The sequence below is a fragment of the Sebastes fasciatus genome, chromosome 12 (assembly GCF_043250625.1).
Source record: "Sebastes fasciatus isolate fSebFas1 chromosome 12, fSebFas1.pri, whole genome shotgun sequence".
NCBI lineage: Eukaryota > Metazoa > Chordata > Actinopteri > Perciformes > Sebastidae > Sebastes > Sebastes fasciatus.
The window spans coordinates 32,132,332-32,149,554 of NC_133806.1; the positions used below are offsets into that span (position 1 = coordinate 32,132,332).

The window sequence follows — 17,223 nt, forward strand, 5'->3', positions numbered from 1 at the left end:
ATGGAGAGACAGAAAGAGAGAGAGAGAGAGGCTGTTTTAAAGACTGCTCTCTTATAACAGGAAGTATCTGAACAGTGACTCACACACTACAGGGAGAGAGAGAGAGAGAGAGAGAGAGAGAGAGAGAGAGAGAGAGAGAGAGAGAGAGAGAGAGAGCAGGGAGGCTCTCTGTTCATTGTGTTGTAACTATGTATAACTAATGTGCCGTGTGTTTGTTATTACATTCATGGGTGTGAGAAGATTTTCTCTTTTACCATGAATGTAATAGTGGACGTCAGTAGTGACGGAGTGTGCTTGCATTGGAGTGTCACATTTTACAAAGGAATTATGTATTTTAGTATGATAAGACATGTTAAGCATATCTAAGTGTGTAAGGAAGTCCACATGCACATGTACGGGCGTGGGTGTATGAGTGTGTGCGAGTGGATCACGTTTCAAGAATGCAGCGCTGCATTTTGGTAGATATGGGTGTGGATGCGTGTGCTGGAGGGGCTATCAGTGTGTTTTCATGTGTGTCTCAGCTGAGCAGATCATATGTCATCAAGGAGATAACGACTTACTTAACAGTCTCGTACGTTCATCCGTATGGCCGTGTATATATGTGTCCTTATATATATTTGAGGAAGCAGCGATGCATTTTTAGCACTTATGATGCTCATCGGTCAATGTGTATGTATTTCGGTATATGTGTGCAAATGCTCAGGGAGCCCCAATGGAGCTCCTCCGGGGGCTGCATATATATATATATATATATATATATATATATAAAGCACTGCCGTTACAATTCAAGTGCTCTCCGCTGATAAGATGTCTGTGTGTCTTAACTCACTGGTACATCACCAGTCAGCAACATGGCTCCCTCTCACTGCACGCATGCTGAGCAAACAAGCCTGACCTCTGCACAACATCTACAACAGCACTGTGGAGTGATAGTTATTACACACGACTTCAGCGTACAATAAGCTGGAGACATTTAAAAAAAACAAAAAAAAACTGTATAGTCTCATCTCTCTTAATGCCTGGAAAAAATGTCACAAGTATCACAAGAGATCCACAATTATAACGCGTAATCAGGATTATTTGCTGAATAATAAAGTTGTCCAAAACATTTTTATACACCATCAAGTTATCACATTTATTTTTCATGCTTTTCTAGATTTTCCAGTCCTGCAAGGGAGTTCACTTTAACCCCAAGCCTGGCATTCACTCGGCTTGTTTAACACAGGACGTAATTAATCAACTAATTCCAGTTGTTCGAGGCTTATTTTTCAAAATTGGAGCCCAATAATTAAGTAATATTACAGCTACAACTAAATGTCGTAAAAACTTTTGTAGTTACAGCTATTATGTCATTAACTTTTGAGGTTAAATTGAACTTCGGTTGTTATTTTGTTTGTCATCGTTAAGAGCGTGTGTGTGGAACAGGATTGAGAACCTGCTCGACTGAAAATAAAGTAGTTCAGCTATAGTCATGCATTCCATCAGTATAAAAAAAACAGGGGAAACTCTGCCAGTAGAAGTAGGACAAATGAACATTGTTTTGAACGCGGTTTCATTTCTGTCAGGGCTTTTCCACATGAAACAAAAATCAATGTCTTGACAGCACAGAATGAGACACTGTACTGATAGAATAATATAACAATGAGTGTAACATCTTTATGGAATAAGAGGAAGTGGGTTTTCCAAGCTTTAATTAAACAGTATAGCAAGTTATTTACACTTCGACTAGTCATATTTTCTTTGAATTCATGTTCATAACAGTGTCTTGATCCTCCCTGACAAACAGCTGCCTGGGTGTTGCTACAGGGTGGATCATGGAGGATGACTCTTCAGTTCTCCATCTATATTATGACACTGGCTTGAGTTCAATTACATCGCCATCTGTGATGCTTTGCTTTGACATCATTTGAGATCTCAACACAAGTCTGAATAAGTCGACATGGTGGACATTCTCGCACTTTTTTGAGTCCCTAACAGCATCAACAACTTTTCGCTGATGAGACAATAGCAGATAGTTCCATTTAATGCGGGAGAAACCATTCGGCCGCAGGAAAGGGGTGTGAGGAAATTAGCAAAACACGCTCAGAGGAACCAAGCTCACATTCGTTTTAAGGCAGTCCTTGCAGTGTTTACAATATACGGTATGAGTTTATATATTGAATTTCAACACGAAACATGTCGACAATATGTATATACTCGCGGAGAAGAATCCCCGTCCACCCCCGCGGGGCAGAATGGACTCGACCTACTCAATCATGCACTTCAGCATACACTGCAAAGAGCATGCTTTCACCTTTAGGATTGTCTGCGCTTCTTCAAATCACCCTGGATTATTCTGTTGGATAAAGCAGGTAAGCAACACACATCTCTGATTATCTCACCTTTATTATGTCCGCATATCCACAGTGGACCGGACCACCTCGTGTGTTCTCAATGGGTATGGAGGTGGAAGGCGATGGTCGGATCTTGATTTATAAATAGGTTACATGCAGGCAGAGGGTGTAGTGGTTGATTAAAGAGAAACATATAAAAAATATATATATATTGTATGACTTCCTGTCGGGTGATCATCTCAAGGCAGAAGAGTCAGAAGGGGGTTAAAAAATTATTCATAATTTCCACTTTTCCTATAAACTTGCAGCAGTTGAATGCTACTTGAGATGTGTGTGAGTCTGCTTTAAGAAGCTGCCTGAAGTCACTTATTTAAATAATAATTAAAAAAGCAGGAATAAATGTATCCTCCGCCAACATCCCTGAGGTTAAGCAAACTTTCCACCAGCTCACCACACACACACACACACACACACACACACACACACACACTCATCTCTTCCTTGAGTAATTCTTTGGACAACACACTCTATCACCGCAGCATCGGACCGACACACTATTTTGTGGCAACAATAATAAAAGTGCGAGTAGAATAAAAAGAAAAAGCGCAGTGCAGAAAACATCCAGGAGATGGATGAACAGGCTTCTCTTTTTTTTTAAAAGAGATAGTTTTATTCACACGGAGGGAGACACACAGGGTGAAGGTGGACGGTGGGGGGGGGGGATATCCATATTAGGAAGCCGTGTCCTACATAGGCTAGAATACAACTGCCGCTGAGCAAGGCACAGGTGTCCAGCAGGCGGAAACAGCTCCTCATGTCATTAAGAACAGAAGAGGATGTGAAACCGCTGGAACAGCTCTGATGGCGCAGTTCTGCTTCTTCTTCAATCTCTGCGCTGATTCAACCTCTCACTACTCACTACTCATCTGCATGCGCTGTGGGTGTGTGTGTGTGTTTGGGAGGGGGGTGGGGGGTGGAAACATGTGGCGAAGAGTAAAGGGGGGGGTGGGGGGGTCGTGTGTGCATGTAACTTTTCTTTCCCCTGTATGATGCTGCACCTACAGGATGTGAGCCTGCTGGTATTGTAAAGGGACACAATGGGACTAAGCTGCGGCTGTGGGGGGGAGAGAGACAATCCGAGTTAATGTCGTTTATGGGACGTGCACGTACAGGTGATTGAAAATGAGGGCAAAAGAAAGTATTTCAGAATCAGAATCAGAAGCCGATTTGAGCCGATCACAGATAGTGCTATCTGCCCGTGGCACCGACGAGTCTATTTTACGTACGAGAAAAGGACACGTCGGTGCCACAAAATGTATTTTTACGCACGATTGCGCATGTATGGCGGTGGGACTGCGAGTGAGCTGGGGGACAAGTGTTCAGCGTCTCTTCTCTTCTCTTCTCTTCTCTTCTCTTCTCTTCTCTGCTCTTCTCTTCTCTGCTCTTCTCTTCTCTTCTCTTCTCTTCTCTTCTCTGCTCTGCTCTGCTCTGCTCTTCTCTTCTCTTCTCTGGACACTTTACACTTTACACTAAACACACACACACACACACACACACACACGCACACACACACACACACACACACACATGCACACAGCAGCTGATCCAGCTCCTAGGAAGCGCCGGAGACACTAAATGAAACAAAGACACACAGTGACCTCTGTGAGCGGACTGAGGTTTGGTGACCAAGACTTCACCGCGGGGACAAACTTTTCTGCTTCTCCTTTTTTTTTTCTCGCCCTCGATCTTGTCCTCGGTGTTTCACACACTAACACACGAACACACAAACAAGGCTTTTTTTTCCATTCGTGGTGCGTTCAGGTGCTCCCATAAACTCCGCAATTCCCATGACTGAATCGCACGAGTTTGATCAGAAATCCCCCATGTCATGTTAGACAAGGAAGCCGTGGCCTTCTCTCTAACTGACATGGATGATCACATGTGTTTTATCACAAGGGCACACGTGACCGTACCTAGTGCACTCCCTTAGAGAGATGAGTGAATTATGGGAAATGGAGTGGACATACATTAGGTCCCAATCAGTGTCAGGATGGAATAAATCAGATTTCACTAACAAGGAAACAAAAATATTATTTAATCTGAATAAACTATTCGTCATGTGTAGCATATTGATTAAACCGTGAACTATTTGCTATACTATAACTACATTATTTTTTTCTATTCATTGATTAGTCTCTATAATGTCATAAAAATAGAGAACATTCACCTGAATGTCTTCTGTATCCTGTAAACCTAAGAGTGGGTGGTTGGTAGGGATGGTAATGACCACTTCAATTTGTTAACGTATTGGTTGAATGGTGCCTCTTTGTAGCTGGGGGTTGAGTAAGTGAATTGAAATTAAAGTCAAATATATAAATGTTTTGTACATTCTACTCTTGTTGGATAAAAACTTTTGAAAATCAATTAAATATATTTACAAAAGAAAATAGAGAACATTTCCCAGAGTCCAAAATAAATGTCTGTCTTGTTTTGTTTCCGTTCAACAGAAGTAGCCTCACATTTGAGAAGCGGCAACCAGCAAATATGTTGGCATTTTTTGCTGTAAAGATAATTAATCAACCATCAAAATATAGTTTCTTCTTTCAATCGACCAGCCAATTAATCGACTAATCATTTCATTTCTATTATCAACATAGTGTAGCCCTGCATGAAATACCAGTTTCTTATAATAGCATGATACTAACACACCCAATATCCCACAACACAATCCCTAATTCAAGACACATAGCCTAAAAAAATCCACCCTTTTCCTCAATGGGATAACTATTAACCACTATACTGAGTTTACCACGGAATTCCGACGTTTGCCAGTGTTTTATCTCCGACTCACGACATTTCCGACTACACCTGAAGGCAGCACCAGTGTAACGACAAGAGAGACGAGAGAGAGAGAGAGAGAGAGAGGAGAGAGAGAGAGAGAGAGGAGAGAGAGAGAGAGAGAGAGAGAGAGAGAGAGAGAGAGGAGAGAGAGAGAGAGAGAGAGAGAGAGAGAGAGAGAGAAGAGAGAGAGAGAGGAACCTGTACTGTTCTCTAACACAAGAGGAGTGAGGAGAGAGGAATTCGCCAGAGATAATAATAATATTCCGCACGATTTTTGCAGGAGTTGAACGGCGGGTCGCTGTTGTCAAGTCGCTGCACTGGAGGACACAAGAGTGTCTCCTCTCTCTACTGGAGGACACAGAGTGTCTCCTCTCTATCTCTGCCGGATCTGGACTCTTTTCTGTCGGCTGTGTTTGTGGAGCTGCACCGGTCCTGTTGGCTGTGAGACTGTTGTTAACTGGTAAGGAAGTGACTCTGTGTCATTATCACTGTTTGGTATGTTCAGGGTGCGCTCAGTCTGCGCTGCTCTTAATGGTTATTAATACAGACTCTTTGCTTTTAAGCCTTTTATAGTGTAGAGAGGACTGATTAAGAAACGGGCAACAAAAAAAGTCCATGTGCTACAATGGAGATAAGGCTCATTTAGAGGAATGTTTGACTGATAACAGAGTGGGAAAGAAAGAGCCATAGTAATCATATGATACACTTAGGAAGGGTGCCATACTAATAACAGGCTAAATGAAGTTTGTTAAAGGGATTCCATAGAGATATTACAGGCGGTAGAACAATGTGTAAAGTAGCAAGAAGAGCTCAATAAACTTAGTGAACATTAGAGCTACACCAGAATCCATCAAAGTCACAATAAAAGCTATTAAACATCAAAGATAGGTATATTATGGGACTGTCATAGTGACCCTCCCTTAGGGGGGCAGGCTGGAGGATCACAGGAGATAGTTATGTAAAAGCAGAGTTTGAGAGAGAGAGAGAGAGAGAGAGGGAGGGAGAAGACAGTGCTCACTTCCATGTTCTTCATAGTTTAAGGAATACAAATGGTATTCTTATCTGGTGTTGTTGGAATTTTGACAACATGTTGTGACGTGTGTCGTATACTTGAGTGAGTTTTGCTGTATATAACTTTGAATGTATTTCTGTGTTAGTACTCGGTGATGTGAGTACTGTATTCTGTCTGGTATTCCTTCATTATTCCAGTAATTATCATTTACAAACTCCCAGTGTGCATCACGCTGTGAGCTTTCTGTATTTGACAGCATTTCCCCCCTCTCTATCTCTCTCTCTCTCTCTCTCTCTACTTTGATATTGTCTTTCTGTGGTGTGCTGTTTTTCTCTCCAGTTGTGTAGAGATACAGTATTTTCTTCTGTGTAAGGTCACATACAGAGAGTGAAAGAGAGATAGAGCTAGAGAGAGGAGGGAGGGAGGGAGGCAGGGAGGAAGAGACAGAGCGTTGTTTTGCAGACTGGATTACATTGTCTCCCCGATGTCAGATTTCAGACGTTATGTTAAACATTTCTCGACAGCCTGCAGTGGAAGTGGAGACTGTGGTTTTACAAGTGAACACAACATATCACAACAATAAATGATCTTACTTCCCTAAATTAGCTGTTGGATAATAAATAGTCTTTATCAAGGCGCCACCTGTTCTCCAACCCAACACATTCAGTCTGTGACCCTTTAGGGGGAAAATGTATATTAATGCTTTTCTGATATTAATTTCAGTGTAATGTCAGGGTCACACTTGTTTTTTTTTTCTTTCTTACATGCCTGTTCAAGAGAAAGCCACAATGTGGGAGTGTTTTTCTCTCGTAGACGGTTATGTCACACAAGTGTCCAAACACTGTCACGTCTGAGATCACTTGTTGAGCATTGTTCGGCGAGGCAAAAAGAGGAACATGGCCTATGTTTAAATGTGACATATCGGTTGACTAATACAAATGTGGGATTCGTGTTGAATCAAGATTCTACCGCAGTTGCAAAATAGGATTTTTTTTATAGAGAGAGGTAGTCAGTCACAGGAGCCTCATATTCACCAACGTATCCCTGGAGAGCTCACACATGACTCGGGTGAAGCTCTTTTTTTTTTGTATTTGCGCTCCTTCCACCCCTTGTGTCTCTTTTCATACACTGAATAAATGCTGCATACATTCAGCTTTTGTCAATAGGACTGTTTGTCTTTTGTAAGCAGCTCGTGTGTGCTTACTTTTCCATCCCCGTGCTGCTTATCATGATCAAACTTTCAACTCTACCATGACTGTTTATCTCCTCCAAAGACTTGACTCTTTGCGAAGTTCACCACCCCTCCCACCACCACCAACCCCCACACCCTCTTTTTTTTCCTGTATCTGTAGGAGTAAAATTAGCAATTTAATTTTTTTTATCTTCTCCCTTCAGAACGGGGAAGTGTTTTTTATTGGTGTGGTGAGAAACAATGAGGACAAGGCAGGGCTTTGTGGTGGCAGAAATGCATTTTTAACCCATGTGAATGAATGGCGCCTCACATTCCACAGCAGCAGGCCCTTTACTGAATGGCAGCACTAACTCGGCTGTTTTCATTACTCATTACTGCCTTGTGCCTTTTCACCATGGACATAGTAATTTACCTTCACCAACTGAGAGGGGGGTGGGGGGGTTCAACCTCAATGCTATAAAGACTCTGTCAAAGAAATATTTTTTAGGTAATATCACGGAGCTGGACATGGAGCAAACCTTTGTTTTTCTTTTTTTTCTTTTTACTAATTGATAAGTTAATGGTTCTGCTGAATTTTGCTTTTCTCAGCAGTTAATATTAAAGCTGCTATAATAAAAAAAATGATCTTAACAAATCATCAAATGACTATGTGTAACATGAAAGGTGTTGATCAAAGTGATGAACGCACGGTGAATTATCACCAAACTTTGCAGTTCCCCTCAGCTCTGATTCACTCTCAAAGTGACGAGAAAAAAGCTCTAAAAAATCCACACTACCTGCTCAGAAAAATAATAGCAACTAGCTAGTGTAAAATAGTGGATTATTTAGCAGCTAAAGAACCAGATATTTCCCTCTGGAGTTGGTGTAGATCAGTGTTTCCCAAACTTTTTTTCTGGGGACCTACTTTTTTAAAACTGACAAACCATTGCAACCCAATTAAAAATAGTCTATCAGTCGAATTTGTGCATAAATGAACGTTCCTGACCATTTTTACCGCCATTTGCACATTCCCTTATAATATCTCGAATAGGTAAACCAGCCATGTCGAAGAGATATATGTTTGATAAATCAAATAAATGCATTTAGGGGGAGTTAACAGGTGCTCATTTTTTCCTTTCATCGGTAAAACAAACATAATGAACGCTATCAGTTCATATTTGATTCAGTGTTATAAGTAGGCTACAATTATCAGAACAATACGAACATTCAGGCTACCTCATGTGGCTCAAAGGTGTACTGCAGATATAAATGTTAAATAAAAGACTGTGGAAGAAATTCTGTTAATGTATTTGGCGACCGTGATAATATCTCCTGCAACCCACCTGTAGGTCACGACCCAGTTTTTGGGAAAGACTGGTGTAGACCACATCAGAGCTAAAAGGAGTGTGGATGTTTGACTCACATTCATCATGTGGCCAGAAACACAGCCCCAAATTAATGTTGCTCCACAGTTACTGGATATTTAAATCAGCCACTGTTTGCTAGCAAGTTTGTCATATCAACTATGTATGCTGTATTTTCAGCTTGTTTCTGCTGCCCATAAGTGGCCAAACGATCACTTAATGCAGGTTTAAGAATAGCACACTGGCTTTATGATCTCGGTTGGGAAAATTGTCTTTCTGCTTGCCTTAATTCAAGACACATTTTTACAACTAGGTTTACATTTACTCTTGTTATTAGGTGCATCTCCAGGTTAGTGTCTGTGTACGGTTCTGGAAAATGGCAGCGGATTAAAGATGCAGTGTGTAAGAATTTAGTGGCATCTAGTGGTGAACTATGGTGGCCAACGCGAAAAATGCAAAAACACAAAAGAAGTGTAGAAAGTGTAGAAACATGGCGGCCGGCTCTATAAAGAGGACCTGCTCTGTATGTAGATATAAACGGCTCATTCTAAGGTAAACACAATTCTTAATTTCAGGTGATTATACACTAAAGAAAACATACTTATTATATTCCATTTCTGCAGATAGATCCCCCTAAATCCTACACACTGGACCTTTAAGTGTGTTGATCTCCTGTTTTTTAAATGTAATACTGACAAGTGTGTAGCATGGACCAAGGTCTCTGTGGGTGGTTTCCAGCACCTTGTGGAATTCACGTCTGGAAGAGCTCCAGAGTGAGCCATTTGGTTTGTGCCTACTTATGTCTCAGATTGAATCCATTCAGTCCTTTTTAGAGTGTAATTACTACCCTGCTTTGACTCGGCTTCTTCATCTCTGTCCAAACTGCTCATGCTAATGTTGTGTGCAGCTTTGAACTAGAATGAATGTGAAAGAAAAGACAACAAGACAGACACCGAGTCAGTTAGGCTGAAGTCTTGTGCGTCCTGTTCTCTCTGTTTGTTCTCTCGACTCGTCCTTGTTATTAGATTGTATCAATCCTTTCTGCAATGAAAGCAAAGATGCATCTGCCTTCGCAGGCTTAAATGACTTTCTGGGACATATTGGGGTTGGATTATGGAGAGAGGCAGCAAACAAGTTTTTTAGCAGCTGTTCCCTTTTTTTTTTTTAGGGGTTGCCTATGAAACAAAAAACTGAAAATACTACGAGGTCTAGTGTCTGTTTTGTGGTGACGGCATTGATTCCCTGCTGCATGGTGGGGGTTTCAACTCTGAAAGGGCAATCTCTCTGTGTTAGCCTAGAAACACCAAGCTCCTGGATTAAATTATAAATGAGCCCTCCATGGGAAACACATTGCTGACTGTCGAGGATAATCACAAGGAATTTACATTTCCTGTGACTGTCATCCTACACATTTTCACTATATATATATATATATATATCTATATATCTATATGTGTATGACCATTCTTTATACAAAAACATTCTCATTTTCATGACAGTTAGCTAACAGGTGGTAGTTGATCCCTTTATTTGGGTCACACCTGCATCCTCCCCACCCATAAGGATCAATAGAGTGTCTACAGGGCTGAGCAGCACTGTCCAGGTAGTGAACTGGGAGGCTCGATAGCTGTCTAAATTAGACCCAAAGAAAATTATGTAGTAATCGGAGGATTAAGATAGGAGAGGGGTTAGAGTTGGTGGGAGGGGGGGGGGGGGGGGGGGGGGGGGGGATTAAGGCACAGGGCCTTTTTAGCCTTTGCCCACGGTGGTGCGAGAGTGGTGAGAGGAGTGAGGTATTGGGGTTGCGTAGGGTTCAACTGTTGTACATGCTGATAGAATTTTCCTTAAAGCTGCCGACAGATGATTTTTGGTGCTGAGATTGTCATCATCAAACTTTACTATTGTGACAAAGTTATTTGTGTTGTGTTTTTTCACCACAAGTGGTTATCAGATACAAACAGTCAAACATGTCACAACGCAACGTATCCTCATACAACGGCTCGTATGATATCTTACCAAAAGTTGTTCTTAATTTTTCCTACAAATGTCGTGTAACGTGACGCATTTGTCAATTTCCGCTGCAGTCTTTTCAAATTAAACAGGTTTAGACAACCAAACTACTTAGTCAGGTTCAGAAAAAGATCATGGTTTGGGTTAAAATAACTCTGGAAGTGGCGTAACTTTAGTACAAAAGTTACGTGACAAAAACTACTTAGTTAGGTGTAGGACAAGATTGACTTGGTTAGGTTTAGGAAAAGATCGTGGTTTGGGTTATAATAACCCCGGAAACGTTACATGATAAAAACTACTTAAATATGGATTAAAATAACTCCGGAAGTGATGATGAATAAATGAATGTTGATTTTGGTTTCACACTGGTGGGTCTGGTGTTTTTTGACCCATCCGTCCCATCCAACCTCCTCCCTAATGTATGTGGTGTTTGTTGCTCTTTGTACTTCCTGGTTCACGATTACGTGGATTACATACAAATGGATTTTGTGGGAATTAGAGTGCATTACTTTTTGTATGTATATCTACTAACGGTGAATGAGAACGGCCTGCACAATGTGCAAATGTAGACATATCTGGTGCAGTTTATTCATAATATATGCCTGTGGGGAGCATTACAGTTTTTCTCGATTGTTTACACACATTTTCTGAAAGCATGCCTCATACTCTCAGAACTCTACACACAAATCCAAAAACACACACACAATGGGCAAAACCCCTCAATTCTCCTGCAAAATTAAACTTTACATTCAAAACAATGTTATTTCTTCTCAAAATGGTATTTTGTTTTCAAATGACACACACAAACCATCATATGAATAGACATTTATAAGAACCAGTTGAACACTGATGTGCTCAATGTAAAACACTATGATGAATGGAAAACACTTCTTCTCCATTCATCATAATGACTTAGGCCCTTTTTTTGTTCAGTGTTACACTTACTACAGACAGTACATACATAAGTGTGTTGTAAAATATTTTAGAATATTGTTTTTATACTCAGAACACACAAATACACGGTAACAAATATATTTTATTTTCCCCACAAAAACAATGTACACAGTGTACATCCCAACCAACACAAAGTTGCACATACAGTGGTCTACATACAAAACAACAGAAGAATTTACTGTATACAGTTACAGTAAAAAAAACGAAAAAAAAACTATGCTGCATCCTCTCTTCTGTTTCGGTCTGGCCACAGCACCTCATCCACATCACAAGCAATGTTTGCCCTGGCCAAGCAGCGGGGGAAATATCGCTTAGCATGTCGAATCCAGCCATGAAAAGCATCAACTGATTGCTAATTGTAACACTGTGTGACAGGTGTTTGCCCATGTGATGAGTCAGTGTGCATAGTAGGGCAATTGACTTTAGAATTTTGAATGACAGTGTGTTCCTTGTGAAAACGAGATTTTCTTCATGAAAATTGTGCCAAATGCAGAGAATTGTGTGTAGTGTTCTGAAAAAAGTGTGTTTTAGAACTGCAATTTGAGTGTAAAGCAGGAATTGTGCTTGTAGTTTAGCAGAATTGGTTCAGGGGGTTGGTGCATGAGTTACATGTTGTGGTCATTGTGTGTCAAGTACCAGTATTTGTGTGTAAACAATTGAGAAAAACTGTAAATCATCAAGCATCACCAAATCTTATAACGGCTGTGCTGAAAGTACAAAATAGATTAAATACTTTTATTGAGAAATCCTCAATAAAAAAAGACAAATGTATAAACAATTTATTGGCATACAGAAGGGGATATTCATAAATGGAATCTAGTCAATCTTTACTGTAATTATTGAATCTAGTTTTAGACTGATGTTTCAGGGTTACTAATGAAAAGATGACAGCGTTATTTAAACATGCAGCTGTCATTAACCACAGTAACACCAGATGAATGTAAGTGTGGAGACAACCCACGCTAATTAGGTGTAGCCATTTTAGTTTTTCAATATGCACCGTAAAAGGCTACATTATAAATATTATCACCACATTTGCAACATTAACAGCTTAATGCAAAATAACACACACTATTCAAATTACACACTGAATGTTAAGATCAAAGGGTACGCCCGCTTTTCAGTTACAATAATTGACGTGACAGTGATCATGGGAAACATTTGAAGTCATTCAATGTTGAGATCAGTGCCAGCGATGAGCAGGATTCCTGAATATTTTAGTGACGAAAGAAGATGATTACAGTTGTTGTGAATGTATTTGAGAGCTGTAGTGCAAGTAGTTTAAGAAATCAGGCACTCCTCTGATTGGAATTTTCTTCTCTTGACAGCAGTAAAAATACTTGTACTACCACTCTCTTGTGTCACTTCTGGTTGCAAAAAAAAACAAGATGGCGACCGCCAAAAACCAAGATGGCGACGGCCAAAATGCCGAACTCGAGGCTTCAAAACGGCAGTCCACAAACCGATGGGTGACGTTACGGTGACTATGTACACTTCTCACGGTGCCTTCAAATGAAACTCTTGAGCTTGTGTTAACAACATGGGAAGTCGTGTACACGATATGCGTGGCGTTCAAGTGGTTAAGTCGTGAGAACACCGCTGCAAAGCGACGGCAATATTAACGTTACTGTCGGCGTCTAGAAGCCACAGAGGCTAACAATTTAGCAAGCTAGCAAGTGGGTAACATAATGCAGGAAATGCAAAGACATAATGACAGAGGAAGAAGATGAGGCCGTTGGGAATATCAATATTTTCCTCAGACATATTATAAAATCACAAAGAAAAACAATATACGACTAAAATTACAATATATTAACTTATTATGCGACGAAAAACAAACTTCCATGGCGTCCACCATTTCTGACAACATCAACAAACACGTCACAACTCGTGAACTCTGAGCTTTCAGAAACTTTCCACTAACGAGGTGGTGAATACGACATGAGAGGGCCTTTTTCATATGGACTCTTCTCGTGAACGATGTCAACACGACCCCATTTGAAGGCACCATGATATACAGTCTGCGGTATGAAGCTACTCTAAATGGCTAAATAATGGGAAAGCAGTGCAAGTGTGTAATGACGTTTTGAGTTTGTGCTGACGTTTTCGTGTTCACCTCACGCATGCAGGTGTGTTTCTGCAATATTTTCTGTTTGAACACTGACAGTTTGCGTGGTCAGACTACTTCTACCACTACTACTAGAAGTTGTACTAATAGATATTAATTTAATCTGCCGTGTAAAGGCTGGAACCATCATTTAAATCGGAGGTGGACCACACTGAGTGGCATATAATCTGATGATCAGGGTTGGATATCGACCCCATTTATCAGTGCAGCTCTCTGTTTGCATTAACTGAGGACACTCGGCATCTTTAGAGCTCCTCGTCAGTGCATATAGATTCCATCAGCTGAATTGAATAGGAGTTTTTTTTTTTTTACAGACAGTAGTAGTTCAAATGGAAGCCCCTTTACTACATTACAAGCTGCATTATCCGTCACTTGGCGCTCGTGTTGATTTTCCATCTTACACATTATTGATGATCCAATGAAATAACAATCGCGAGCACACGCAGCGCGGAGCTGAATGCTCTGGATTCATTAGCGGGCGCTTATCAGGTTTTTTTGGAGCTGACATGGTGATCATAGTTAATAGATTTCTGCCCGCGTCTGTGAACCGACGCTCGGCATTGTTGCTGTGATTGCTGCGGGATTAAAGAGGAGGAATAAGCTTAGCTGGGAGAAATAGCCCAGAGAACCACGTGGCTGTGATCAGGGATTGAGAGAGAGGGAGAGGGAGAGAGAGAGAGAAGGGGAGAGCTGCCGGGGGAAGGAACAGCACTCTTTGTCCAGCCCAGATGTCACCGTAGTAGACTACCATTATTGATCCACTGCTTTACACACACACACACACACACACACACACACACACACACACACACACACACACACACACACACACACACACACACACACACACACGCCTTAATTAGACAGCATTAAAATGGGAATTTAAAAGCTATACTCTCAATGCTTTTACAGAAGCAACTTTTAACATTGATTCACTTTTAATTTCAGAAAATGGATGTGTTGGTATTATAATTATTTGATGTTTAATTTGTGATATATATTTGTGATATAATGACATCTAGTTTAGTTGTAAAACCTGCTTTTCTTTCCTCTGCATTCTTTTTCTACCTCGTCTATATAGTCTATTATCTCTCTGTGGCCTTCCTAATGGCCTTCTTCACATTTGATGGGCCACTCGATGACACAAAAACTCTGTACGTGTGTTTTTTTTTGCAGGGGTGACGGCCGGGCTCGGTATAGGGAGGGGACACGGCACCCAAACTTAATCCAAACTCACAGCAGCCCAGAGGGCATTAAGGGTGGGTGGGGGGTTGGGTGGACTGTTTCCTAAGCGGAGAGAGGCTCCTTTTTAGCATTCACCGTTCCATTCCAGTTAATAAACACACTCTAAATGGGAAAGAAAAAGGTCTACTGAAAATTAAATAGGTCTCAAATTATACAAATTTAGGTTCTTTTCTAAGAAAAAAACCTCCTCAGATGTACAGGAAGTCATGCTTTGTTTGCAGCTGTGTTAGAATAAAGAGAAGAAGTCATTAACACTGATGGCCAGTATGGCCGTGCAGACAAAGTAAGGAGTGTCGACCATGAGGAGGAGCTCAAATGTCATAAGATTTGATTGATAAGTGATTCCTTGGAACTACGCAGCAGTGAATGTTAATAACGTCAGTTGGAAACTAAATAAAGAACAGGAATAGTTTTGGATTACCACAAATATTTGTAACCTGTTATTCTCATTAGATTCCCTTTGATGCAAATATCTGCTACTCCACCCATTTACAAACACACACACACACACACACACACACACACACACACACACACACACACACACACACACACACACACACACACACACACACATCTCCCTCAAGGAACTACCGTTGTTCCTCCATTTGAGTATGAAAACAACTTGAAATACAACAGACTAAACTGCCCCGCGTCCTCTACATTGTTAGCATCGTCTATTAGTCCGTGAAAGTCTTTTTTCTCTTTTTGGAGACGGGGAGAAGGGAGGAGAGTGGATGTAGTTAGTGCAGATTGAAGGCCAGTGATGTTGCATGTCTGACCAACTTAGGGAAACAAGTTGGAAAAGTCTCCAGGCTACTGCAGCTAATCATTCAGCCCACAGAGGAACTGATCGTTAGCCGCCGATGTCAGCCTAACCTTGCCATGATGCATTTTAGTGAGCGTGTGTGTGTGTGTGTGTGTGTGTGTGTGTGTGTGTGGGAGAGGGGGGCACAGATGGATGCAAGTTTGGATTTAATCTTTCTTTTCTGATCATTATAGAGGAGAAAGACATCAATTATGGGATTACAACATAAAAATAAAACCCTACTCCCAAAGAACAATGACTAACAGCGATTGCAGTGCTTTTTAAATGAGCAGGACTTTGGTGCAACGCCGTCATTGACGTGCCTTCGTGTCACTATTGTTATGTCCTTTTGCTGAGGGAAAAGAGGTAGGGCAGACCCACTCATATGGAAATACAGGGGGCAGTTCGACTTCTCCTTCGCTGCCAGAAACTGTCTCAAAATGAGTCAAAAGACTGAATGATAGTAACAAGATGTGACCATATTTGTACAACGTAAAAGCTTCATTATCAGCCAAACGGAAGAGCTAGATAAAACTAAACTTAGGGAACGCTTGCGACAGTGATACTATGACAGTCTTACTCCCTTTCTTTTTATACTTGTAGTGCAGGGATTGAACAGGCAGTTAGGAAACAGGCTATAGGAAGTGGTAGTGGAGCTGTGGCAGGGTCAAGCAGGCTTTAGGGTCACTGAGGACATAGGTGAGGAGGAGGAGGAAGGGGAGGAGGGTCGCTCAGGGGCTAATGAGCTCACCCCAAATCCACATGTGGATCAGAGATACAGTTCAGCTCCACGCATGCAGGCGAGATGAATGTAAGCTGCAAGGTTGCAGGCTGTGTGCATCTATCATCTATTCTGAGGGGTTCTATTCAGCAAGGACAAATAAGTACATCATATTTATGCTAATATGACGCCTGTTACTGACACAAATAACACAAATACTCTCCTCTCAATCACTTACTAAAGTCATAACAACGACTGTGAGTGATATACACTGTGCTCTTTCAAGCGAGACCCTCGTTGTAGCCCGGGCTTTGTTAACGTTGGCAAATCAGATTGTTTTGGCTCTGTACCAGATGGGTTTTTGCTTGACAAGATGGATGTATTACATGATATTAAAGAAAGAAAGTATGCCTTTTATGGCTCCAGAGAGAGGTGCACAAAGTCTGAAAGATTGTTAGTCATAAAATGTTTTTGTATCTGATTGCAGATGTCGGGGGAAGTTATACACCTGAAAAATAAAAGTGGGATTGTTTCAGTCAGTGCAATCAGACCTACCGCTAGTTACATAAGCTAGGAAGACCATTGTCTCATCATAATAGCAGGGCAAGTGTACATTTTTAGCAAAAATTAACAAAT

At 41.0% G+C, this 17,223-nt stretch overlaps 1 protein-coding gene across 3 annotated transcripts in view; it reads left to right on the forward strand.

Annotated features, from left to right (window-relative positions):
* Positions 1-2,238: 2,238 nt before the first annotated feature.
* Positions 2,239-17,223, forward strand: part of LOC141779744 (zinc finger protein 516-like) — a 58,139-nt gene continuing 43,154 nt past the window's right edge. For 2 of the 3 annotated variants that reach the window (XM_074654745.1, XM_074654748.1), the window contains exon 1: positions 5,355-5,634. The gene's annotated coding sequence lies outside the window, so the exon portion shown is untranslated. Of the gene's footprint in view, positions 2,352-5,354; positions 5,635-17,223 lie in introns of those variants that run through there. The other variant, XM_074654746.1, reaches the window with a different exon arrangement.